Source organism: Mauremys mutica, chromosome 4 (genome assembly GCF_020497125.1).
Source record: "Mauremys mutica isolate MM-2020 ecotype Southern chromosome 4, ASM2049712v1, whole genome shotgun sequence".
Lineage (NCBI taxonomy): Eukaryota > Metazoa > Chordata > Testudines > Geoemydidae > Mauremys > Mauremys mutica.
In genome coordinates, this window is record NC_059075.1 from 83,804,338 (window position 1) to 83,829,840 (window position 25,503).

The window sequence follows — 25,503 nt, forward strand, 5'->3', positions numbered from 1 at the left end:
TATGCTTGGAAGCAACTAGTGTTCCATGAATTAATTCCCTCCAGCTAACCTGGCAGTGCTTTAATGAAGGGATATGTATAGAGATAGGCCAAGGTTGTAATGTTTTGATTCAAATGTGGTTCTAAACTTCCCCAGAAGAGTCAGAATGTTGAGTTCCCCTACTTTTAGAGGTGACATCACAAGGACACAAACTGCAATGTTTTCCCAATGGCAGGATGCCCAGGCAGGTGCACCAGTTTGTATACAATTATTTCCTCCTGGGCTAATTCTTTGTATAGATCACAAAGCTGTTTCTACAACTGAAGGTGTTTCAGCCCTAACAGAAATAGTTTGAAATATTTCAAACCAAATCATCCATTGTCTCCTTAGAGCGTAAGGATGCCATAAATAATACAGGAGTCAAATGTTTCATCATAACCTGGCATTTGGTACGAGATGGCATGCAAAATGGTCTGACTCTGTAGCATGAAAGCAATGCCACTTACACTCTGCATCATCACTAGAAGTCCTGTGCAGAGCTGCCATTAGAATCTTTGGTGCCTCCAAGCAAAAATAAATCTTAGTGCCATGAATCAGACACACATGTACTTGCATCTGCAGGAAGCCCTTCCTCACTTCATTGCTCCATGGGGCTTCTAGTTTCAATGACCCTCTTCCCCCAAGACTGGCCTTGGGGAGGAGGGGGGGAGATATGTCTGTGGTATGTGAGCTGAAGAATAGTTCATCCTTTTTCATTCATAGCTGCTGACAGCTTCAGAAATGCATTTTCTGTTACTGCTCCTGTGACTGAGAGAATTTGTTACTTATACACCCGTTGCTGAACCTGGTATCAGGGTTTGTATTGAATAAATAACTTGAGTCTCTTGTGAAAGCATTTGTCAATTCACATTCCATGGAACAGAAAAAGAGTTTGGTTTTATATATATCCTTTAACACTTAACATACCCTAAAGTGCTTTACAGGGAAATGATTTATACACTAGTTAGTGGGGTGACTGCGTAGATAAGCCAGCAGACATGCAGCAGCAGTTCACACATTGCCATGGACATTATTATTATATGAATTGCTTAGTCCCAGGGGGCTGGGTGGGCTTGAGAATCTGAGCTGCTGCCTGAGCCATGATGTCCACATGGCTATTTTTAGCATGCTAGCTTGAGATGAGCTGGCACAAGTCTGTCTACCCAAGGTGGCAGGCAGCTGCAGTGTAGACGTACCCACAGCGGATTGATGGTGTCAGAGTGATGATTTTAGCAGCAGCATTGTGAATAGACTTGAGGAGAATAAAATTGCAGTAGTCAAATCAAGAAAGTAGGAGGGTGCAGTAGTCAAGATGTGAAAAAAATTAGGGTTTGGATAAGAGTTTGGGCTGTGCGAACAGAAAGGGAGAGGACAACTTTTAGAGATGTTGTGTAAGAATATTCCCTTTTTGCAGCTCCTGGAACAAGAAAACAGACAATATTTTATTAGGGGAGAATGGGAAAAATCACACTTGATGGCTGCCAGAAATGGAGAATGTTTTATGGAGAATATCTGAAGCATAGTCAAAACTTCTCAACTGCGATTGCAGAGTCACGGGGTCATGTGTCCCCCCCTCCACCACCACCACCGATTTCTGCCAAGGTTTATATGCCCGATCCTGAACCCCACTGCATATCACCCAAACCTTTAAATTGAGCAACCCCGCCCCGCACACACTATCAACAGTTATGCATTGTCTGTCTGTACGCTTCCACTGCTCTTCCCAGATTGACTGAGATTAGATACAATGCAAAGGCAGAGTGCTTCTCTGCCATGATATTTAGGGAATTGAACCTCATATTGTTCTACTGAGGACACTTCTGGCAGTCTGGAAGCAAAAGCAATACTCGCAATAGTGTTTTTTTGAGTTAAGAGAAATAATACTTTGCACATTTCTAGTCCTTTCTTCGGAGCACCTCAAAGCAACTTTACCATCATTAACTATCACAGCAAGCCTGTCAAGTAGGTAAATATTATAACTATTTTACAAATATGTTAACTGAGGTTCAGAAATATTCTGTAAGTGAGTATCTTAAAGTCACATGGCAAATCAGTGGAAGAGCTAGAATAGAACACAGGAGTCCTGATTTCCAGTACCCAGTTCTAACCAGCAGGTAACACTGCTTCCAGTTCCCAGTTGTTATAAGGAGTGATCCAAAAGCCAGTGAAGTCAATGGGAGTCTTTCCATTGGTTCCACTGGGTTTGAGATCAGGCCCACAGAGTTCAGTTAATAAAGGTTGAATTGTGCTAGCATTTGCATGCACTGCTAATATATAGCAAGAGATCATGACAGTTATAAATGGTGAATAAAGAAATGTGAGATCCAGAAGTTAAAAACCGTTGTCTCATGGGCTTCCACATACCTCTCCTTGCATTTAGAGTTTAAGAAACAAAACAGTTCAGGGTCAAATGTTTCAGGCTGCCCTTAATAACAGTGGCCCTTTTGAACACTTTTCCTTCTGCTCGCTACAAAGGTTAAAAGAGTAGGAAATGCCCATTATTGTTTGACCTTGTGTCACAGAGACTGACAGGAATCATATTTAAGGACCAAACATGTAGTTATTTTTAGTCCATGTAATTATTCTGAAGCCAGGGTTGAGGCAAATAAAATCAGCAAAGTTAGCAAAGAAAGATGAGATCAAATAGTTAGGTCTCTTTTTTCATCCTGACATGAATATTTGCCTCAATAACAAGAATTTCTCTTCTGCTTCCTCACAGAATGTTGAATAACTTCCACCCAGGTTAAATAAAAGCACGCCCATATTTCACTTTCCTGTGTGGCCACCTTACAGTGATGCATACAAAGCCTTTGTAACCCTCAGTTCTATTATCGTTTCCGAAGGATGCATCCTGCCTGGAAAACAGCAAAGGAAGGGAAACAGTTTCTAGCATTATTTCCTAATTAAACTGTTTGCACCATATGAAGTCTCTAAAGAGTTCCTTCCTTTTCTCCTCCCTCTCTTCTTGTTTACTGAAAAACAGAAGATTCAAAAAGACAGCATGAGAGAGATACAGGGAACCAGATTTTAACCTCAGGGACAAGAGATACTGGAGTTATTCCAGATTTACACAAAACAAAGATCCAAATCTGGCCAATTATTTGTGCAAGCGAATTGATGAGAATATTCTGTGCAGACAAAAAACCCCACCATTTCTGGAGTGCTATAAATATACAAAAAATGGCTTACTGGAGGTTAATGGAACAGGATTGGGAAATTAGGATCTAGGTTTAGTTCTCGATGCAAGCTTTCTCTGCATTCAGAGGTGTCTTGGTGATCTGACTTGGTGATCTAGTCTGGTATTTGGAGAGATTGGCTCAAGACTTGAGGCTCAGATTCAGATCTGGAATGAGATTCGATCTTCCACAAAGTTTAGATGTTTTCAGATCTTGTGTTTCAATCTGAGTCCATCTCCAATAAATAGTAAAACAATAACATTCATGCACTTATAAAGGACTTCATAGCTCCAAAACATTTTATAAAAATTAACTATTTAGTCCTCACACAAACCCGATGGGATAGGTTCTATAAATGTTATCAATCCCTCTTTAAAGATAACTAAACTGAGACCCAGAAAGGTGAAATGACTCTACCATGTTGCACAGCAACTCACTGGCAGAGACAGAATTAAAACTCAGAAATTCCTGGCTCTTTCCCTTCATGTTCAGAACACTAAACTTGGCTGCCTCTCTAAAAACCTAACATTAAAACAACTAGTTATGCTAAATTAATCCCTGCTGTACCTTCAGGTAAGATTCCCCAAGTGTTACAACAGGGATACATTTGGCCTACTGAAAAATTACAGGGGGATTTTCACATAAATCAAGCTCCTTACCAAGAATACTGTGTGCAAAGATATACCAGTTGTGACTGAACTGATTCACATTTTGTTTAGTGTTAGATATGAAAACCAGTTCAGAACAAAGAAGAATTATCCACAATTTTAGTCTATTTCTAGTAAAAATTATGAATTGTTGTAGGAGCAGCAGTGATCTGTATGCTCTGTATAACTATCCTATGTATAACTTGTATGCTCAAAAGGTCTGTTATACTTTCCCCCCCACACACACCTTTTGTCTCCTCTCCCTCTCTGAATATCTGCAAAGTGGCTTTCCCGCTCCCCCTCCCTCCTGCATGTTTGTGGGATGAATGGGCTGGTTGAACAGCTGGAAGATCAGAAGAGCTTCCAGGTAGACAAGGTGTCTGGGACTCTAATTAGGCAGCACTCATGGACATTGCATGGACACTGCCCGAGGTGGAGTGTGACCAACCAGCTGTGGCCAAGTCATCTCTAGTTGCAGGCCATGAGGAGCAGGTCCTTAAAAAGGGGAAGGGGCCATGTGTTCAGCAGTGCACTCACAAGCTTGTACCTCCTGTGAAGGCCCTTCACCCAGACCACCTGGCCAGTGGTTTGCCACGTTGCATTCCATCGTGTCTTGGGAAGACTTATCTTCATCTCACTGTCCATCGCTGCACTGTGGGACACTTATCTTGAAGGATCCTGACATCTCCAGTGCTGTGCCTGTCCTGGAAGCGTGAGTATACAAGTGTGTGTGAATTCCCCCTCCCCCTTCTTTTGAGCTTAGCTATCAGTATAATAAACATGCTGCTTTCTGCCAAACTCTGGTGGGTCATTAGTCCTCCCTAAGTTTACTAGCTGGCCCAATTTCGGGTAACATGAATAACCTTCGGCTTTTCTTTTCCATTTTGATTTATTATTGTAATTCCAGGTTAGAGCCAGAGAAGGCCTTTTCTAGCTAGGACTGCAAGCAAAATGCCAGACGTCTTCTGAGAAAACCTTTTCTTATGAGTTTCCCATCTCAGCTCTGCACTGCACACACAGATGGATCAGTAAATCTTTGGAGGAACTCCAATACCACACTGGTGATGGCAATGTTAATGCATAAATAGGTTAGATTCAATTAAACAGAAGCATCCAAACCTATCCAAATTGAACCACAGCTGGGAACCCTTTCATCCATTCCATTACTAATCTGTCTGATAAGTGAGTGGCAGGATCCAGTGACGTTCTCTCTCTAAAGGCTGGCTTCCCCATTCACACTGGTCTTACAAAGTGCAGCTTCATAGACTTGAGTGGAGTTATTCCCACTTCATGCCAGTGTAAGTGAGTGGAGAAGTAGGCCCTAAAATTTGCAAGCATCACCCATAGCCTGAGATTAGCAAATGACTATAGTAGAAATGTTTCAGAACTCTATGTCTTTCTATGAGAAGAGAAGGCATATACTTCTTATGCTTTGTTTGTTCCTATCAGGGTTTGAAATATTTTAATCTTACTTCTACAGCTAGCCAAACTTTCAAAAACATATTTTCCTTTCTTGAAAAGGATGAATTTAATGTCTTCCTTGGATACATTTACTGATTTATGATGAGCAAATAATGCATCCTTGAGCATTTACATGGATAACCACTACTGATGACAACAATTTAGCAATCTTTTACTTGGGCCACAAACCACATACTATGTTGAAGCTAGTTTTATTAAACCGTGTTTCAGAAGCCAACCCATGCAGGGGTTGGGGTATAATCTGTTATTAATATGGCCTTAATGTATTTGAGTTCTAATCTGCTGTTGGAATCTTTCTAGAATGAAATATTTCATTACATAAAATTATGATAAATATAATTTTATGTAGTGTTGTGCTGTAAGAGTCAACAGCAAAGATATGGTTTCATGATGCTTAGAAATTTTACCAGAGCATGAAGAAAAAAAACAAACAACAACAAAAAACCCTGAACATGCACAGGTATCCATATTTTAAGAATTGCATGGCTGCCTGGGAGTTTATAGCTGTCACTAGAGCTGGTGGGGGAAACTGGTAAAGTTTGTTTATTTTTCAACCAACTTTGTTAATTTTTGAAAATTTACAACCTGTTCTTGTGGGCACTCCCCCACACACCATCACCCCCTAGAAGTTCACAGTGATGGCAAGATCAGAACTCAGCTCCTCCTTCCCACAACGCACCTGCCTCCATTTGAAGGACATTAGCTGTTAGCAGCACAAGGCCTATGGAACACATTTAAACAGTTCTTAGTCCATCCATCATACATATGCACACTAGCAAGATAATTACAGAATGGTAGTAAGTTAGAACCTGGGAAAGATCCCCATTGATATCAGTGGGCTTTGGGTCTGGTTTTTCGTTATCTGGGAATGGATTGTGCCCATCTCATAATGGCTGTTCAAGGGTGGAAGGGTCCAAGAAGCCTCTACTCCCTCTGATACACTAAAGGAAGAGCTAATCACCATGGCAGTCTTTGTGCTCACCTGAATGAATTTTGCAAGACAACACCTGTAAAATGCTCAGATGAGTGCATGTGAGAGAATGATTTTAGATGTTCTATCCAGAAGGGAGGCTAAAATAGACTCAAGAGACAGAAATTCTACATACAAAATAATGATCTTGGGAGGAAGATACCATCCAGTGCTCTAATGGAAAGAAACAGGCAGATAAATAGAGATTAACCACCACAAATTCTTTCCCACCATGAAAAATATATGGCTACTATTATTGGTGTGGGAATGATGTTTCATCAGGCAGAAAGACAAGCTGCTTTCACCACCATCTCAGACTGGCAGAGAAGGGCGGGAGGAAAAGCCAACACTGCAGCAACAGAAATAATTGTTGCAGCTGCAAGATGTTATTAAAAAAAATCTTCCCATCTAATAGCCTTAATCCCAGTAACAATTTCCTCCTTTTTATTTCCAGTTCTCTTTACCACTTGCTGGTTGCTGGCAAAATTCACAGACACTTTAAAAAATACCACTCATCCCAAAGTCTTCATGCTAATTTGGGGCCTGATCTAAAGCCCATTGAAGTCAATGGACAGACTCAAAGACTCCCTCAAGAAAGGATCAGAGAGAGAACAAACCACACATCAGTGTTCGTCATGTTCCTTAATGCACTACTGGCCAGGACTTGGACATTTCGGTGATGAGAGAGGTATAAGAACCTATATGGAAGAGATGACACTAAAATAGAAATGGTTTGGGATCAGGCCCATAAACTGGGGGATGGGAGTGGTGGCAAGACTTGGCTGACCAAAAAATAAATTAACTCAGCATTTTTTCCTGAGTTAGATGCTGATTATTTCCTAGACAGTGAAGCCCACTACCATGACAATCTTCAAGATCCCACAGGCTTGCCTGGTCTAGCACTTAGATGGGAGACTGCCATGCCAAACAAGGAAAACCTAGGCACTCTAGGTAAATGGTGTCACTCTTTCCCTTAAATCAGTATTAGACAATGCTTCTGCATGGTGTAGCATAAGGCGTGCTATACCCTAGAGCTGCCATGTTTCATATAAGATGTAGAACAATGGTTCTGAGCACTTGAGATCATTAAAGATTCTGTTACACTTTCTGGAAGAGGAAGGGTACTAGCAGCAGCATCCTGACTCAAACATCAACTAATTCGAATACATTCTGCACTTCAGTTGGGTATGGTGACCTGATCATAAACTCTTGTACTAGTAAGACTTTGAGCTATTACACAACTGCTGCATTCCTACCCAAAGGTAGATTCATTTCAGAGATAGATGATCACTGTACATTAATTAGTTATATCAGCATTGGAAGATGCTTTAGAGGTGAAAAGTATCATTATTATTTCCATTAGTATCCTTCAAATAATTTTATCAGATACCAAAGATAAAACTACATTGACACATTCACTTATTGCAGGAATAGTTCTGCTAAAATAGCCTGCTATTGGCACATAAATACCAGAAAATTAATGCAATGTCATGGACAGAAAAGAGGGAAGAGTGGCTAGGAGGCTGTGGAACTCTAGCTCAGAAAATCTAATAATTTTATATCCAAATACCCCTATTGAAATGGTTTGTTGTAGATGGTTCCCTTAAAAATGAAGTGTATTCTGCTGCCAAAGAATGCTATATAAAGAGAAGTTGATTCTGTATGATCATGCATTTAGTTAACACATATTACATAATCACTAATGGCATCGGTATAGCAATGGCACTGTACATATTTCACAACATTTTGGTTCCTTGTTCCTAGATTCTCATGTCTAAAGAGCAAACAGTTTTGTTCTGACAGGTCCCTACAGCAATTAAAAACACAAATTTCCTAATCTAAAGAAATGAATAATTTTATGGGTTTACCAAGTGCACATATGGACATCAGAAAGAAGCCCAAAAGTTTCAGAATGGTGCACTGAGCTGGGTAGCAGGAATATATAATAATAATTACTATTAGCTTCAGGGATAACTCTGAGGAGATACTGATTGTCCCCTGGTATATAAAGATGCAGTGGTGATTAAGCACTAGTACAGAGGTACATATCAATAGAGCTGGATTATAGTTCTAATGCTGCCATATGTTTATTAAGCCTGATTTTCAGTTACTTTGTTCCTGCACTTGAGACCAGAGCACATGGGGTAGAGGAAAGAAGTAGCTTTAAGCCACTTTTGTACTTCCCGTTTTCTGGAGCAGTGCAGGTGCCAGCCAGGCCCTTGGTGTAAATTACAGCAAACTCAGGACTGCTCTCACCTATGCTCTGTAATCCATGGGCCTGGGAAACAGGGAATAACTGTAGAGTATTGTTCTCTAACTACATCTATGATCTACCCTTTTTGCCAGGAGATGGGAACAAAGCTGGTAGAGAGTCTCTATACCAGATATACACCAGCCAGGGAAGCCCTTTGCACAGGGGCCATTTCTGTCTACTTTAGAGCTCCTTTATACTGCCAAAATGGCATAAAAAAGTCCTTCGCATAACTGGTTCTGATCTCACACATACTAGTTTTGCACCTTTAATGTTTAACACCTGTGTAAACGAGAACAGAACTAGGTCTTGGTCTCTCTGGGTCTCAGTTTCCACATCTGTAAAATGGGAATTAATACTTTCCTAACTATCCTGTTGTAGGAAAAATCCATTAACAGTGACAATGTGCTTTGAGAGTCTTGGATCGGAAGTGCTATTGGAGAGCCAATTGTTATTACTAAATACATACAATTAATGCTTCTGACATGTTCTTAGTTATGCTCTAATCAGTATACATGTTTTCACAAGAAGAGCTACAGGAAACAGTTGATTCATATAGGAAACAATGTCAAGTAAGCAATAAGGCACAACAGACTATGCATTGTTGTACCATACTCACATGCCTTGGGTGCACTGTGAGACATGAGGCAAAGGCAAAGTGCCTTCAGCCAACCAAGTACTGCAATGAATTATGGAGTAATAGTGCATGGCCTGGAGTTGCTCTTTTGACAAATATTTGTTTGCAAAAGTATATTTTGAAAAGAAATCTAGAACTGCATTTATTTGTTGTTGAATATTTCATTTAAGTTGGAAAAAAAATAGTTCCAGTAAACTATTTAAAGAGGTTTTCTTTGGCGCTCTACCTGGAAGACCTTTAGAAGAGAGTCAGAATACTCTTACATAACAGTATTGGGGGAGGCCAGACTAAAGGAAAATGAAGCAGGGTCTGACAACGAATAGACTTGCATTTAGAAGGGTTTAATACTAAAAAACCCACCAGGTAAATAATGCTGGAGGTTTTATATTGGAGACAGATGGGAATGTTTCAGCCTAAGGACCTGATCTTCCAGACCTTATTCACAAGGACAATCCCTCCTGAAGTCATGGGTGACATGTATCATAGGCTGGGGGAGGTTGTGCCTCCCCAAACAGCCAGGCATGGCCTTGCCCATGATCTGCCTCATGGCCCCTTCCTGTTGCCCTTCCCTCTTGGTCCCAGCCCAATCAGGCTGCTCTTCCTTCCAGTAAAGCCTGCTGGGGTGGCTGCCAACAGCCTGTGGCCAGGACTTGCGGTGGCCAGCGCTGGGTCTGTGCCACCCAGTGCTCAGGGACTGGGGGATGGGGGGGGGGCTGCCTGCCCAGTGCTCTGGGGGGGCGGGCTGCACGCCACATGCCTGGTGCTCCGGGGTTGGCGGGGGGACGAGGTGGGGGGCAGCTCTGGTCTCCGGCTGGGGAAGGGGAACGGGAGAGGTGAGGCCTTGGGTGGGGTCGACCAGGGACTAGCCTCCCCGAGCCAGTGGTTCACCCGCGCCCATGATCCTGGTCCTAATCATGCAAATCACAAAAGCTATATGACGGCGTCTTAAAGCCACAGCAATCTTCCTACCCTACACTCCTGTTCTTCACAGCTGACTTCTGCATCACAAGCATGGTCATCCCCTTACTTCTTTAGTCATTAGTGTATGTAGGCATGCAAAGGTGTAGCTGCTGCTGAGGAAGCTGAACTCTTGTCAACCAAACACAAAAGAGTCTATTGCTAACTTTGGGCCATCGTTATCACTTAATCTCTGTGGTAAGGAAAAATATACATACATGTACAGCTGTCTATCATAGGCAGGATAAGTAGCTGATGCAAGGGAAGAAGGGTTACGGTCAGTTTGATATGGACCTAAGGCTAGAAGAATCTTGGCAAGGAGAAGAGTGTTATTGCTTAGATTACATTTAAATGAGCTGGGGAACAGCCAAAGTCACATTAACAAAGAAATTTAGAGCGAGTGTCAGGGCAAAAATGGCAATTTGTACATTGAAACACAGAGCTCTTGGGTGTGAATGTAAACATTAGTTTTTGAACATCTGTATTTATTCCTGGGCAAATCCTAGCTGTTTACCTAGGCTTCTGCTCAAAGCGGGAATTGTGGGGCACATTTTTACTTGAAGTTGATTATAGGTTTGAGTTGTTTAGCCTTAGCTGATTTTGATCAACCCATGTTACTATTGTTTTGCATTAATTACATGCATATGACAATGGAGCACACAATTTTAATAAAGAAATAGTTCTGGATAATTAAACTAATAATATTTTAAATCCATTTACCTTCTATTTTGTAGTCAAATGCTGCCTATGGTTTTTGTCATTGATTTTCAGCTCATGTTTTAAAAAGGGGAAGGTCATTAAACATTAGTTCTCTTTGTCTGCTTGTGTTTCAAAAGTGTACCATTAAGTTCTGTGGGAAGGAAAGCCATGTCTGGTAGGTAGGGCCTTATCCAAAACCTAGTCAGGTTAATTAAAAGAGTTCCATTAATTACAATGGGCTTTGGATCAGGCCCTTTGAACATTAGCATTTAGAATTTCTTGGTTACCTATTTCTAGCTCTATCACCTACTATTTATGTCTATTGACATAAGTTATTAAACCACTCCTTGCCTCAGTTTACCCATTAGTAAAATGGGGCTGGTGGTATTGACCTAACCCACAAGAGCGTTGCGGGAATAATTGTTATAGCATTTTTATTATCATTGGCTGAAAGATGCTAAAGAAGGGCAGGAATATAAGTAAAGTACCAGGACAAATTATATTAGTAATACCAGTAAAGGAGATACTGAGACATGGAGTATTTAAGTGACAGAACATCATGCATTCAGAACTGTATAAGTACTTTTGAGTTCCAGGAACTTGTTCTTTAATGGGTGAGAGTCCAAAGTTAGGGATGAGTGAACTGGTTTGGATAAAGTGAGGAGTACCCAAAATTTTGCACCACACTTCAAATCATAGGCAAACCAGAGTTTTTTGACATTCATACAAGTTTGGTACTTTCCCTTGTTTCCTATTTGTTCTGGGTTCCCCCTGGAAAGAGCTGTGCCAAGATACTGTGAGAAAGGCTACTCTTGTTCTATTTCCAGCCCAGCTTGAAGCAGGAAGTATGGAAATCTAGCAAGAAAGTCTAGTCTGGCAGCAGGGATCATTCTGATCCTATTAAAGCTAACATAAATATTACCATTGACTTCACTGAGAGCCCAGTCAGGCCTAGTAATTCCAACCCAGCTATGCAGACTGAAGAGGTCCAGCTGGTTTGACTAATAGATAGAAAAGCAGCTGAACTTCTGGGTGGAACAGAAACCTCTGAATTTTTCAAGGTTCATCCAACTCTGTACAGAACATCATAGTATGTGGTAAATGCTGATGACACTGGAGCCTAACTTTTACTTATTCCCAGAGTACTATGGGTTTCAGACTAAGACAACAAAAATTGAGCTCAGATAGATTAGGGTGAAACTTATATTGAGTTAAATAGTGCAGAATCAGATCATTTGGAACAAGACTGTCACTTTTCATATGCACCTTCAAATCCCTCCTTAAAATTCTCCTCTACCATGATGCCTACAATTTTTTTTTACTATGGTCAGGCTGCTGGTGTGCTGAGACTATCATGCTGATCAGTATTTTTTCATTGTTTCCTTGCAGTCCCCGTTGGTCTATCTGTGGCCATCTGTTGCCTTTTGTCTTAGATTTAGCTTGTAAGCTCTTTGGGGCAGGAACTGTCTTTTTGTTCTGTGTTTGTACAGCTCCTAGCACAATGGGGTCCTGGTCCATGACTGGGGCTCCCAGGCAGTACAATACTACAAATAAAATAATATGAACCTACACAGGGGAATAAGAAGGTATAAGATGCCCCCTTGCTCCCCTCCACATGCTACCTGCATCACCAGTCTGAGTGTAGGCAGGGGGAAGCAGGCTCTGTGGGAGCACTATTTCCATCCCATTTAGGAGGTCGAGAGATGAGTGAGAAGAGGAAATGAGCAAAGAGCCCCCACAATGCACTAACCAGTGGAGCTGGTACAAAGGAGGAAGTACTCTGCTACTCCCATAGGCCAATAGCAAAATACTTCCAAGCTAGTTCACGTGGGGGGACTATAGCTCTCTGGATCATAGGTCCATCCTTGGAATGCTCCTGGGATGACATAGCTGCATGCAGCCCCTTGCTATAGGCTAAGAGCAATGTCTCAATGCAACCCTTGGCAATTAGTTACATTACAAAAAAAAAAACTTCCGTATGTGCCAAGTATGGTCAGTAACCACCAAATACTTAAGAGTCTGCTTCTATATTTATCTGTTTCTCTGAATATAATTTAGAAATGATTCCCACTGAAATCCATCATTTTATTCTCCATACCATATATTTGTCATGTTAGGTCCAAAATCCAAGCTCTTCTCTGTTGCTGTATGAGTCTGATGATAGTTTTTATTTCTGCTGCCACTGAAATCAGAGAAAACCAGTTGGCCTTTGGATGCCTGACAATACTGAATAGTCTGCTGGGATACACAGAGTTGAAAAACTTGCTATATTTTTCTTTAACGATCCTATGAATTGTTTACAGGACTTTACCCAACAAGTCTTGGATTCTTGGACAACTCCATAATATGTTTGTAGTTTCCTATTTTCTGTTTGCAGTTCCAGTAGGTTATTTATTTATTATTTTCCTTGATCCTACTCTATTCAACCCTCTGGAGACCAGTATATGAAAGATTTTTAAAATGCATCTATTTAAGCTTCAAAACCTGTGAAAATTATGAAGCTTCCTTCCCATACAATAGACCATTGTGGATTAAGCTGATGCTGGAACTGAGGGAACTCATCATCTTTACGGCGCATGAGGCCCTCATTGTGGTAACAATTTTTGCTTCCAGAAATAAGTTCTGTTATGTCCTAGGGGCAGCCGGTGTAGGAAGCAATCACTTGAGGCCAGAGAGCAGACAGCTAACCAAAACCTCCATTTTATTTACAGACTCAGAGAACTCACTCAGCCGGCTGAAGCTGGCTGAGCTAACCCATAATAATCTAACTCAGTTGCCATAGCAACAAAAACCATGACAACCAAATACACAACAAGTTCCATCAACTGACTATCAGGTTTGCTTTTCAAAAGACTTACTGTAACTGCTGGTGTTAATTGAAGTCTATTTGGCCGTGTGTGTGTTTTATGGAACAGGGCAATGAAAGGTCCAAATAATTTAATAACTAAGAAAACACCTATAACAGGGTCAGAACCCACCTCTTGTGAGCATCCCCTCTCGTTGGGTGTGTCCACAGTCTTTAAACCAGTCCCAGCCCTGCCATCAGAGGCAATGGTTTTGCCCTCTTAGTCTGTTTTGGCCCCAGTCTTCAGTTGGACCTCCTGCCAGTTCAGTCCCCTTCTGAGGTTTATTGATGCCCAGTTGTAGGCCCTTCCCCAGTAGCATATGTGAGAAGCAGGGAAGACCCCGGCCCGCCCACTACTCCAGGACCCCACCTTCACTGATGTCTTACCTTTAGCTCAGGGCTCTTCTAAGCTCAGGCCCAGTAGCCATCCAGGAGCTCTTCCTTGCTCGCCCAGTCCCTACTAGCACTGGGCTGTCCATTGTGCTGCAGTTTCCTCAGCCAGACACACCATCCATGCTCCTCCAGCTCTAGTGAGGAACTGCACCGTCTCTGTCTCTGTAGCTCCTTTTTATAGGGCCCTCCTGGGCCCTGATTGGCTGTTTCCCCTACAGCCACTCTGGCCTGCTTTGAGGACCTCTCTACTGCTCCTTACCTCAGATGAGTGTGGCACGACCCTGAGGCCTCTAGCAGGGGGCCTCTGGGCCTAGTCCAACCCATCATAGCACCTCTCTCACTTAAAGTGCCATTCAGATTACTTCTGAATTCAAGTTTATAGACACATTAAAGGCAACTAATACATAGCTGAGCTGAAGGTTGTTGAACATGGAAATAGATTAGGTTTGCAGGAAAATAAGGGGAACACATCATCCAAAGTATACACCACAGTGATCAGTCTAAGCTATTTCTGAGATAAACAATGAAACAGCACAACAGCCACCATGTCTCATCCTCATTCATTGAGGCATAACTGTAGCTACAAAGAAGCTTAATCCCATTACTAGATTTACATTGTTTGAGATGAGAATACAATATTGTATGGGACTGTCGCTTATACTTCATTTTAGGAAGATGCCAATGGCTGAACTTCTACAGGCTCTCAGTTTCTGCACAGCATTGTATAAGAAGCCCACTTTGGCATGCAAAATGAATTGTCAAGTTGTCTCTTGCAAATCTGGTCCAGTCAGTGGGACACTAGTGACACAAGATGATCACAGGATTCAGAAATTCAGTTTAGTAGCACATTGTGCTTCTAAAGCATCTTGCATCCAAGGATCTCTATGGACTTTTTAGACATTATTGATGGACCCTGAGAATACCCCTGTGAGGTAATCAGTCTATATTATTATCACCATTTTACATATAAGGAAACTGAGTCTCAGACTGGTATAGTGATTTGCCAAAGACCTCTCAGCAAGTTAGTGTCAGATATGGGAATAGTCCTGAATCCCATTCCCCTGCTCTAAATATTAAACTTCACTCCTTCAAGAAAGGGGAGGGATGCTTATAAAAAGTGTTACTAAACCACTTCTGTCTGCAAATATTGGCTGGAAATCTCCAAAAGACAGGCTGTCCCATGAGATATTCTGTACACAAGCTTCTAGCTAGGCCAGAAATACTGCAAGGCCAGCCTTTATTTGCAACATTTTGGTACTATGTGCATCCAGTATTTGCTAGAAATCAGAAGAGTAATCACCTGAAATTACAAATAAATGGGGAAAAGGTTAATTGGACTTCTCTGAATGTAAAATTAGGCTAGCCCTGATGTCAGTTCCAGTTTGGAGAAAAGGCTCATGGTGGTGGTAGGTTCTCCGTTCATCTGAATTATTTCATCCACCCCTGCAAGACACTGAATCAGCCAATTTCTTCCAGATTTGGATTTCAACCATTCAAAAGTAAAAGGAGTGTTTGGGTGGAGTTGGCATTTCCCTTGAGGCCCAGATCTAGTAGACAGATGCAAAAAAAGGGCTCAGTTCTGCCCCAGTGAAATCAGTGACAGACTCAAATAATAGGCAGGCCTGGTAGCATCATCTATTATTAAGGTTGCCTGACACTTTCCATTACACGATGCTGTTTTTACTTGCTTATAACTTTTCCAAATCTTAGCCATTTGGGCTGAAATTTTCCATTCCAGGGATCTGCCTTCAGCTGAATATTATTATTTTGAAATTTTCAGGCAAAATGGTTCAGCCACTTCTGAGAACCATAGTAAGGAAAAATAAGTTGTTATGCCTATGTTAAAAAAATCTAGCAACCTCTTCTTTGGGTTTTAGCCTGCCCATGCTGCAAAGCAGGGACTTGAAATTTCTTGAGCGGGGAGGGTGGCTATGTGTGAGGGATGCTCCTTTGGTCACCTCTGTGAAAATCACTTAAAACTGGCCAAGCTATAAGCCTTTGAAAAAAAATCATAGTTAGCCAATGCTCTGTGGAGACGTCTTTATCCACAGTGGGTATACTCCAGCATGCATCTGAGTAGATTTCCCCTGCAACTGCAGTGGACCATGCAAGATCCAAGCATTGGAAGTGACAACAGGAAGCCTGTCTCTCCTGTACTCTCAATGACCCCTCTCCACCGCTCACACCTAGGCAGTGTGAAGAAGGAAGCTGCAGGATTCAAATGCAGAGGTGGCAAGAGCTGAACCTGAGGGATAGGTTTGGACAAGGCACCTTTAGATAGGGGAGGGGCTGGGATTGGAGGCTGGCATGGTGAGGAGGAAATTGGCACCGGGAGTAAGGGTGTGGAGGATACTGGGACTAGCAGGACAATAAAACTGGGCCTGGAGCTGGGGGTGGAGGGATGGGACTGACTGGGCAAGGAGACTGACACTAGGAGTCAAGGAAGGAAATGGAGGAGGGGGACAGGTGCCAGTGGTTAAGGTGTGGGAGACTGAGATCAGATGAGCCAGAAAGAAAAACTGAGTCTAGCTAGACAAGGAGATTGGGATTGGAAGCCAATGGGGAAGGAGCTGCAAGGGGATGACAGACAGAGCTGATGAGGAGCCAGAGTGTGGGGGGAGAACTGGGACAAGCTGGGCAGAAAGACTGGGACAAGAGGCCAGGGAGAAGGACACACTGAGTCTGGATGAGAAGCTCAGTGGGGGAAATTGGACTGGAAGCCATTGGGAATGGAAAACAAGGGCAGGTAGGGAAGGGATCACGGAAGTTGGTGGGGGTGGGGGGTAGGGAGAGACAGACTGGATGATGAGCTGGGAGGAAGTAAGTGGCACTGGCTGAGTAAGAAGAATGCAACTGAAAGCAAGGGAAGAGAAAATGGGACAGGGAATCCAGAGGAGTGAGACTAGGACTTGCTGGGCAAGGAGACTGGTTCTGGGATGAAAACTCTAGGAAGTGGATACTGAGACTGGCTAGGTGAGGCCAATGGGACTGGAGGAGAAGCCAGGGTAGGAAAAATACAGCATTTGGACAGGTACAGTTTGAAGGACTGAGGCAGAAGAGGTCACGCATGGAGAAAACAGACAGAACACCACTCTCCTTCAGTGCCTGGAATGGAAACCAAAATTCCTGAGTCTCACCATTACTCTGCTGTCAGCAAATACCTGTGAAACCCACTGGCAAAGTGTCCCTCTCCCCCCTTGTATGTAGAGGATGACAACCTATTATTGCTATTAGCTCTTCTGCTAACACAAGTGGCATAAGTTTATCATGGAAAGATTTCAACCCTATAGAAGAACTTTGTAGATGTCATGTAATGACAATGTAATGAAATTTCTTGAGTTTTTAGTTTGCTAAAAGGCTAGGAATTGGGCCAAAAGAAATATGATGAGGTTCAACAAGGACAAGTGCAGAGTCCTGCACTTAGGATGGAAGAATCCCATGCACTGTTACAGACTAGGGACCGAATGGCTGGGCAGCAGTTCTGCAGAAAAGGACCTAGGGGTTACGGTGGACAAAAAGCTGAATATGAGTCAACAGTGTGCCCTTGTTGCCAAGAAGGCTAATGGCATTTTGGGTTGTATAAGTAGGGGCATTTCCAGCAGATCGAGGGATGTGATCATTCCCCTCTACTCAGCACTGGTGAGGCCTCATTTGGAGTACTGTGTCCAGTTTTGGGCCCCACACTACAAGAAGGATGTGGATAAATTGGAGAGAGTCCAGCGGAGGGCAACAAAAATGATTAGGGGGCTGGAGCACATGACTTATGAGGAGAGGCTGAGGGAACTGGGATTGTTTAGTCTGCAGAAGAGAAGAATGAGGGGGGATTTGATAGCTGCTTTCAACTACCTGAAAGGGGGTTCCAAAGAGGATGGATCTAGACTGCTCTCAGTGGTAGAAGAGGACAGAACAAGGAGTAATGGTCTCAAGTTGCAGAGGGGGAGGTTTAGGTTGGACATTAGGAAAAACTTTTTCACTAGTAGGGTGGTGAAGAACTGGAATGGGTTACCTAGGGAGGTAGTGGAATCTCCTTCCTTAGAGGTTTTTAAGGTCAGGCTTGACAAAGCCCTGGCTGGGATGATTTAGTTGGGTTTGGTCCTGCTTTGAGCAGGGGGTTGGACTAGATGACCTCCTGAGGTCCCTTCCAACCCTGAGATTCTATGATTCTATGAAATGATACATGAACTAATACATTAAAAGAATGTTAAGGTTGAAAAGTAAAGCATGCAAAAGTTAGCAATTAGAATTAAGGATGCCTAGGCAACCTTAATTTGGGCCCATTATGCATTTGTCATATGATACAGTTCTTAATGATATGATCACATACTACTATTTCCCATGGAAAAATTAGAATGTGATCATATAATTAAAGGCTGTATCATAATGAATAATGTGTAGCACCGGCAACCCAATTCTGGCTTTTCCTAATTTTTAAGTGTTTGAAACCTTTATCATGTTGTTTTAATGTGTGTAAGAAAGCTATACCCTGTAACAGTTAAGTGCAAAATATATTGTATGATTTTTGTTCCAAATGGGTAAAAAGCACTTTTCTTCTGCCTTCAGAATAGCCTGTGAGCTCTTTACTTTACTTTGTGGAAGTGATCCTCTTCTCTCCTACACCAATTTCACACTGATGTAACTCTATTGCTTTCACTAGAATTGCTCCAGATTACACCACAGGAAGTGAGTGGAGATTCACACCCTGTGTCTTTAAGATCTGTCAGAATGAAAAGACTGAACAGCAGAAATACTAGTTGTACAACTCAGCCTCTAGAGCTACATCAACGTATAACCATACCAGATTCCAGCGCATCCGTGGGAAAGTATTTATTTTACCTGTAGGTATAATTATTAGTAATAAAAACAGTTCAAACCTTGCCAGGAAGGGTGTGAATTTCTAAAAAGAAGGAAAAACTCTAAATTCTAATGCCTGAGCAAACAAGTTAGTATAAAAGAAAAAAAAAAGTAAATGAAGCAGCACTGCCAAAACAATGAGGTTATGATCCATCAGCAGTTGGATTGCACTTTCATTTATAATGTTGAAGAAAAGACTCTGACTTCTGAACACATTTTATAACAAATGCAATAATTTTCTGTATGGAGTGGAAAGGGTGTGTAGGAAGGGACTGTTAGAAAAAAAATGTTCAGTAGTGAAAGCTGTGCAAACCAAACCCCCCCCCCACACACACACACCCCCCTTCTCACCTCTTGGAAGCAATTTCACCTTTTCAGCAATAAACAAAAAATATTTCTTGACGACTTCAAATGAAAAAAAACCACCTACATTTCCCTCCCTGAAATCAATTGCTATATTGGAAGTGTGAATACAGTAAGTTCAAAAAAACATTCCAGAAAAACATGCCATGCCATCTCTCTCCATTCGAAGAGTCCTGCCAGGTAAAAACTGCACTGTGTTGTGCAAAAACATAGACAAAGATGATGTATTGCTGAATATCATTGTTGTAATACAGTCAGCTGTGACAACTGAATCTGACCAAAATGTTACCCGGTATGATCCCCAGATCTCAGTGTCACAAAGGGCTAAACTCTCGCTTTAATGATGAGTACATCTCAAAAGGTGTGAGAGGCTTGGCTCAGTTTGTATGCTCACCTGAATTTATCTGACCTAGCTTTGCTTAGGAAATCTGGCTGGAAACAGGCTTTCATGTGAGATTTCCAGTACTTCCTGGTTCCCTCAGAATTATAAATACCACAAAAATAACCTCTGTTGCAGCATTTGGCAACTTTCACTTCTAGCCCTGGCTGAAATGAAGAAATGCAGAGAAGCATGAACATCAAAATTAGGAGGGGAAAAGTTAATCAATCTAAACAGCACTTCAAGTTTCAGATGAAGGTTCAAAGCAGGTATTATTTCAATGAATGCACGGCGGTGGAGGAGTGGGGGGGGGAGAGAATACTTTTATTTTCCTAAGTTCCACTCAGAAACCAAGGTCTGCTGGTTTCCACTTGCCCTCACTGAAGCTCAAATTTCCACACACCCCCTTCAACACCACACACCCTTAACCTTGGCACCTCCTCGGTGGGGGTCGCATGCTTCACGACATTTGGTTCCTCACTAGTGGAGCTCAGCTTCTCAGTTGTACTCAGATGCCCACATGGAATGTGCTCCTTCTAAATCGGGTTCAGATTGGCTGCTAAGCTTCATCTTGATCTACTCACCTTTGGTGATGGCCACGGGGCTCCCATAGGATTGGCTCAGCCTCAGTGGGATTTGGATGCCTCTCTGGGCTAAACTCTTCCTCAGTGATGCTCAGATATTCTATTAGGCACTATTGGTCTTGGTGGGTCTCTGAATTGCTGCCCATGAAGCTGCTACTCCCGTGCACCTGATGGGTGATGTGTCTGCTCTTTCTGCTCTCTGCCTGCTACCCTATCAGACAAGAAGCCACAAAATCTTGTCAGTGCTGAGACTTTGGCAAGGGTGGCAGTGCTGGTGACAGCAGCAGCAATGGCGAAAGCCACTCATGTCAAAGGAGTTGGCAGTGGTGGTTCTGCTTGAGGGGCAGTATATGGTAGCCTCTGTCTCTCTCCTCTTTCTTGGGCACCTTCAGGTACGGAAAAGTGACAGCTGGGATTTCAAAATCAGTTGCATCTGTATTTGCCAGCACTGGTCCTCTGATTGTCCAACGACTAAACAAGATGGCTGCTGAGTGGCTGCCAGGGAACAAAAGTGGGCCTAGGAGAAAATTCAAAATGGTAGTCAAAACAATTTCCTTCAGCAAAAATCTGTGCACTGCTTGCCAGAGCCTTGGTAAAGTTCCCCCTGCTGGGAGTTACTGTGTTTCAGTCACACACACTGGGCTCATACGCATTTAAACTTCCCTGGGTCTCAGTAAGCTCTGGTCTCTGGCTCTTTCTTTGGTCTCCCTCCATGGCATACTTCTTTGGTATAGACTGTCTGATCTCGCAGTCCAGCTGTCTTAGGCCTCCCGGACCAGTGCTGACCTCCACCCAACCCCTGAGACTCTCTAGGGTTTACCATTTACCTCACCAGGAACACATGACAGTGGAAGCACATAACACATAGGATTTGCAAAAAGACAGACCAAGCAATATACAGATTTAGACAAAACAGTAAAAAAAACCTCAATGTATTTCCCTGCTCCAGTTTCCTCATCTCTCAGGTATTCTTTGGGCTTAGGGTCAGTCTTTTAAGCAGCATATGAGCCTTCTGCTGTTCCTTCCCTCCTGCACATGGCTTGTGGAGTCTCTTCTCACTTCTGCAGCCAGCTTTCTGCTTTAGGTTGCTCTTTAAAATGGCTAATCAGAGACCCTTTCTTTTATAGCATCTTAGTCAGGTGACCCCTAATTAGCCTCATCAGATGATCAAAGCCCTCCACCATGTGACCCTTTGGTTAGTTTCCTTCTCTCCTGGAGTTCAGACATGAAAAACTGGGTTGCTCTCAGCAGTAGCCAACCCTTCGTCTAAGGGGGCTTCTGTGTGAATAGATGACCATCAAGGTTAATGACCTTCCAATGTTAGCACACCATCCCTGAGAATTTAGTCCAACATGCAGGTAAAAAGACAACAGAGAAGGCAGATAGGCCCCACATTCAGAATGGAGCTCACAGTCTGACACAGATACAAAGTCCCTTATATCAAATAGAATTCATAATGCCACAGATGCCAATTTAAAATGGTTACCAAAACAATTTCCTCCAAAAAGCTGTGCACTGCTCTATTAAGGGCAATTTCATTGCAAATTGCAACTTTCAAACCATTTCAGCTATTTAAAAGTGTTTTATCCAAAATTAAGTAACCTTGGGACAACAAACAAGCCTGGAAAATTTCAACCCAAAATCTGGTTCTTTCATGATGTCAGAAACTCTTTGGTAACATTAATGATAGCAGTTACTACTAGATGCTTCAATAAAGAAATAATGGAATCTGTGTAGTTTGTATCCTGATAAAGAGTAAAGTGTATGAATTACATTATTCCTGTGCAATACATAAAATGGATCAAAGTTTTGCTAAGAAATTCAAATCGTGGTGTTCTTTGGCCTATCTGAAACGTCTATTAAAAAAATCCATTGCTGATAGTTATGTTAAGAATCAGGGTCGGCTCCAGGCACCAGTGAAGGAAGCAGGTGCTTGGGGCGGCCAATGGAAAAGGGTGACACATCCAGGTCTTCGGCGGCAATTCGGCGGTAGAGCCCTCAGTCCCTCTCAGAGGGAAGGACACGCTGCCGAATTGCCGACGAAGAATTAAGAGTCGCAGTAAAGCCACCGCCGAAGTGCCACCAATGGCAGCTTTATTTTATTTTTTTTATGTCTTTTTTTCGTTTTGCCATTTGGGGCGGCAAAAAAGCTGGAGCCGGCCCTGTTAAGAATTAAAAAAAAATAGATTCAAATTGGAAACATTCAAGCTAATGCACCTGGGAAGAAAATATCTGAAACATATATATTCAATGGGAAACAGTAATGCTAAAAGAGACCTAGAAATCATAATATGCAGAGTAAATTAGATATTATTTATATTATTTATATTGTGGTAACCTCTGAAATATGCCAGATGTGAACAGGAGAAGACACTGACATTTGACAAAAAAACCCATAATGCCATTATATAAATCCATGGTGCACCCACACCTTGCCCAATTCTGGTCACCCCATCTCAAAAGGATATAGCTGAACTGGAACAGGTTCAGAGAAGTTCAACAAAGGTGATCAAGGGTATGCAAAGGCTTCTGTCTGAGGAGAGACTAAAAAGATTGGGGTTTTTCAGCTTTAAAAAGAGACAACTAATGGGGATAGAAGTGTAGCTGGTTTAATACAAACAAGAGGAACTAATTTGTCACACAATTAACACAATTGTTACACAATTAACCCATGGAATCACTGCCCTGGAATGTTGTGATGGCCAAAAGTATAACTGGATTAAATGAAGAATGAGATGAGTTCATGGAGGATAGGTCCATCAATGACTGTTAGGCAAGATGGTCAGGGATGCAACCTCGAGGCAACACTAAACCTCTGACTGCCAGGAAGGGAAGGATGGATCACTCCATCTTCCCTGTTCTGTACTCTCCCACTAAAGTTCTGGCCACTGTTAGACAAGATACTGGGCTAGATGGACCACTGGTTCTGAGCCAGTACAGCAGTTCTTATGTTCTCATGTTGTAATGTGATATGGATACAAAAAAAGGCACAGCTGGTTTGGGATATATTTCCAAAGGCATCATATCACATACCCTCTTTATATGGCTTTAGTACAATAACTCCTGGAATATTGCATTCATTTCTGGGCATATCACCAGAAAGATACTGACAGATTGCGGGGAGTTCAGAGATGAAGAGCAAAAATGGTCAGAGAGCTGGGGGTAGGGGCCTGATTTATGAGGAAAGAGTAAAAGGAGATAAATATATAAATATATGTAGCCAGCAGCAGGAAGGGCCAGATTCAATACTTAGAAGTTCCCCTTAGCATTATAAAACATAAACAGTTTGAGCCCCCCACTTAGAAATGTGGGAAAACTAACCACCACCCCTGAGTACCTCTCAGAGACAATACTTTCCCACTCACAATCACTGAGTATGTGAACTACAAAAGAAAACTTGTATGCAAATAATAAGTAGACATCCAGCCCACAGTATCTTGGGAAGTAAGTCCTTTGCCTCAGTTTCCCATCTTTCAGTGTGAAAGCCCAACAGACAAACGTGTCTTCAACAAACCACTGCTCTTTTTCCCTCCACCACACCCTCCTCATGTTTTGTTATCTGAAGTCAGAGATGCCCCAGATTTCAAGTGGGTTCACCTCCCACACTGGATGAATGATGCCTCTGATGCTGACACTATTTGGCAGTGTCACTGCCACCTCTGCACCCTGCTGTCACCTCAGATGCTTCTACTTGCCACTATTGCTAACATCTCTGCTTACCACTGCCGTCAGTTGTTCTAAGGTCCCACTACCTAGCCCAATTCTAAGTGATTTCACTGTGCGGTGGAGAACCCCATTGCAGTTGCCTCCTCTGTGTTGTCTTTCACCAGAACACGGTCCCCACTCCAGGTCTAAAAGTTAGCCCCCTAGACCTGCTTATCAATTATTTCAACTGTAGCAATCAATGAGCAGAAACATGGACTCTCAATTGAACCTATTCAGCTCGGTCTATAAACTCTGAAGAAGAAGGCTCAGATAGCCTTTAAACAAAACCCACACCACCAATTCAGAACACCTCCCTCTCTATCACTTGAATTTGGCATCACAGCCCTATGCTTAGTGAGTGTGGTTACTCTGACTGTGTCATTAGAACTACTAAGTGCCATTTTGCTGTCTGTTAGTCATACAGTATGGATAACAACATTTCATTGCCCCTGGATCCAAGACTTAAGTGAATATTAACCCACAATAAAATTGATCACATTTGCATAGCAGGTCTGTCTGCTGGTCACCTAGACAAAGTAGATGTGTCTATGCAAATTTGGTCTGCTCCTGAAGTTTTTTCCCCTAGTTCATCAATGGGCAGGGGAGAGCTCATTCAGACCATTGACTTACATGTATGTATATGATGGATTGATGACTAATGTGACAGGACAACCTACAAATATGTGAAGGGTGTATACAGCAGAAATAATAACTTGGAGTAATGGTTCAAAACTGAGAAAGAGAAAATTTAGCAGAATATGATGGAAAACTTCCTGAAACTTCCTACAAAGCTATGAAATAATCTCCCAAAGGTTATGGCAGGGGTCTCAAACATGCGGCCCGCGGGCCGCATGCGGCCCTCGGAGCTCTTCCCTGCGGCCCGCGGAGCTCCCCCAGTTACTTCCTGTCGCCGCCAAACTCCCCTCACCCCCGCCCCCCTCCCCGAGTTATTTTCTGTGCCTAAGCTCCCCGCGCGCTGCTCCCCAATGTTTGGGGCCGGGTCTCTCCCCTGGCCCCACCTGCCGCCCCCACGCGCCTCCCCCCAGTGTCTACCAGTCCCCACTTGCTGCCCCCTCACCGCCGGTAGCCTGCCCGGGAGCTCACGCTGACTCCACTCCTCCTCCGCTATGCCGGCTTCCGGCATCACCTGCTGCCACAGGGTCCTAGCGCCCCCCTGCACTAGGGCCAGGGCAGGCTGCCCTTCCCCTAGTCCTGAGACTCTCCAATGCCCCGAGCCTCTCCAATGCCTCAAACCCCTCACCCTCAGCCCCACAGCCCTCACCCCTGCACTCCCTCCTATCCCCAAACTCCGTCCCAAAGCCTGCACCCCCACCCCCTGCCGCAGCCTGGAGCCTGCACCGAGCACAGAGCCTGCACTCCAGACCCCCTCCCCCACCCAAACTCCCTCCCAGAGCCTTAGGCAGTAAATCTAAGTGCGTGTTTTGTCCTTTGAGTGAGGTGCATTACTGAGTGTATATATTTATTAAAACTGCTTGGAAATGACTTCGTCAAAAAAAAGAACACTCATGGAAGAAAAGAGAGTTTT

The 25,503-nt window shown here is 42.8% G+C and overlaps 1 long non-coding RNA gene across 5 annotated transcripts in view; it reads right to left on the reverse strand.

The window, feature by feature from the left end:
- LOC123369983 overlaps positions 1 to 14,251 on the reverse strand; it is a 92,264-nt gene extending 78,013 nt beyond the window's left edge. Inside the window, exons 1-3 of one of the 5 annotated variants that reach the window (XR_006579222.1) lie at positions 14,070 to 14,251; positions 12,936 to 13,019; positions 4,389 to 4,545 (exon numbers count right to left, since the gene is read on the reverse strand). This is a non-coding gene — a long non-coding RNA (uncharacterized LOC123369983). Of the gene's footprint in view, positions 1 to 4,378; positions 4,546 to 12,935; positions 13,020 to 14,069 lie in introns of all 5 variants that reach the window. The other 4 variants (XR_006579220.1, XR_006579221.1, XR_006579223.1 and 1 more) reach the window with 4 other exon arrangements.
- Positions 14,252 to 25,503: the final 11,252 nt, after the last annotated feature.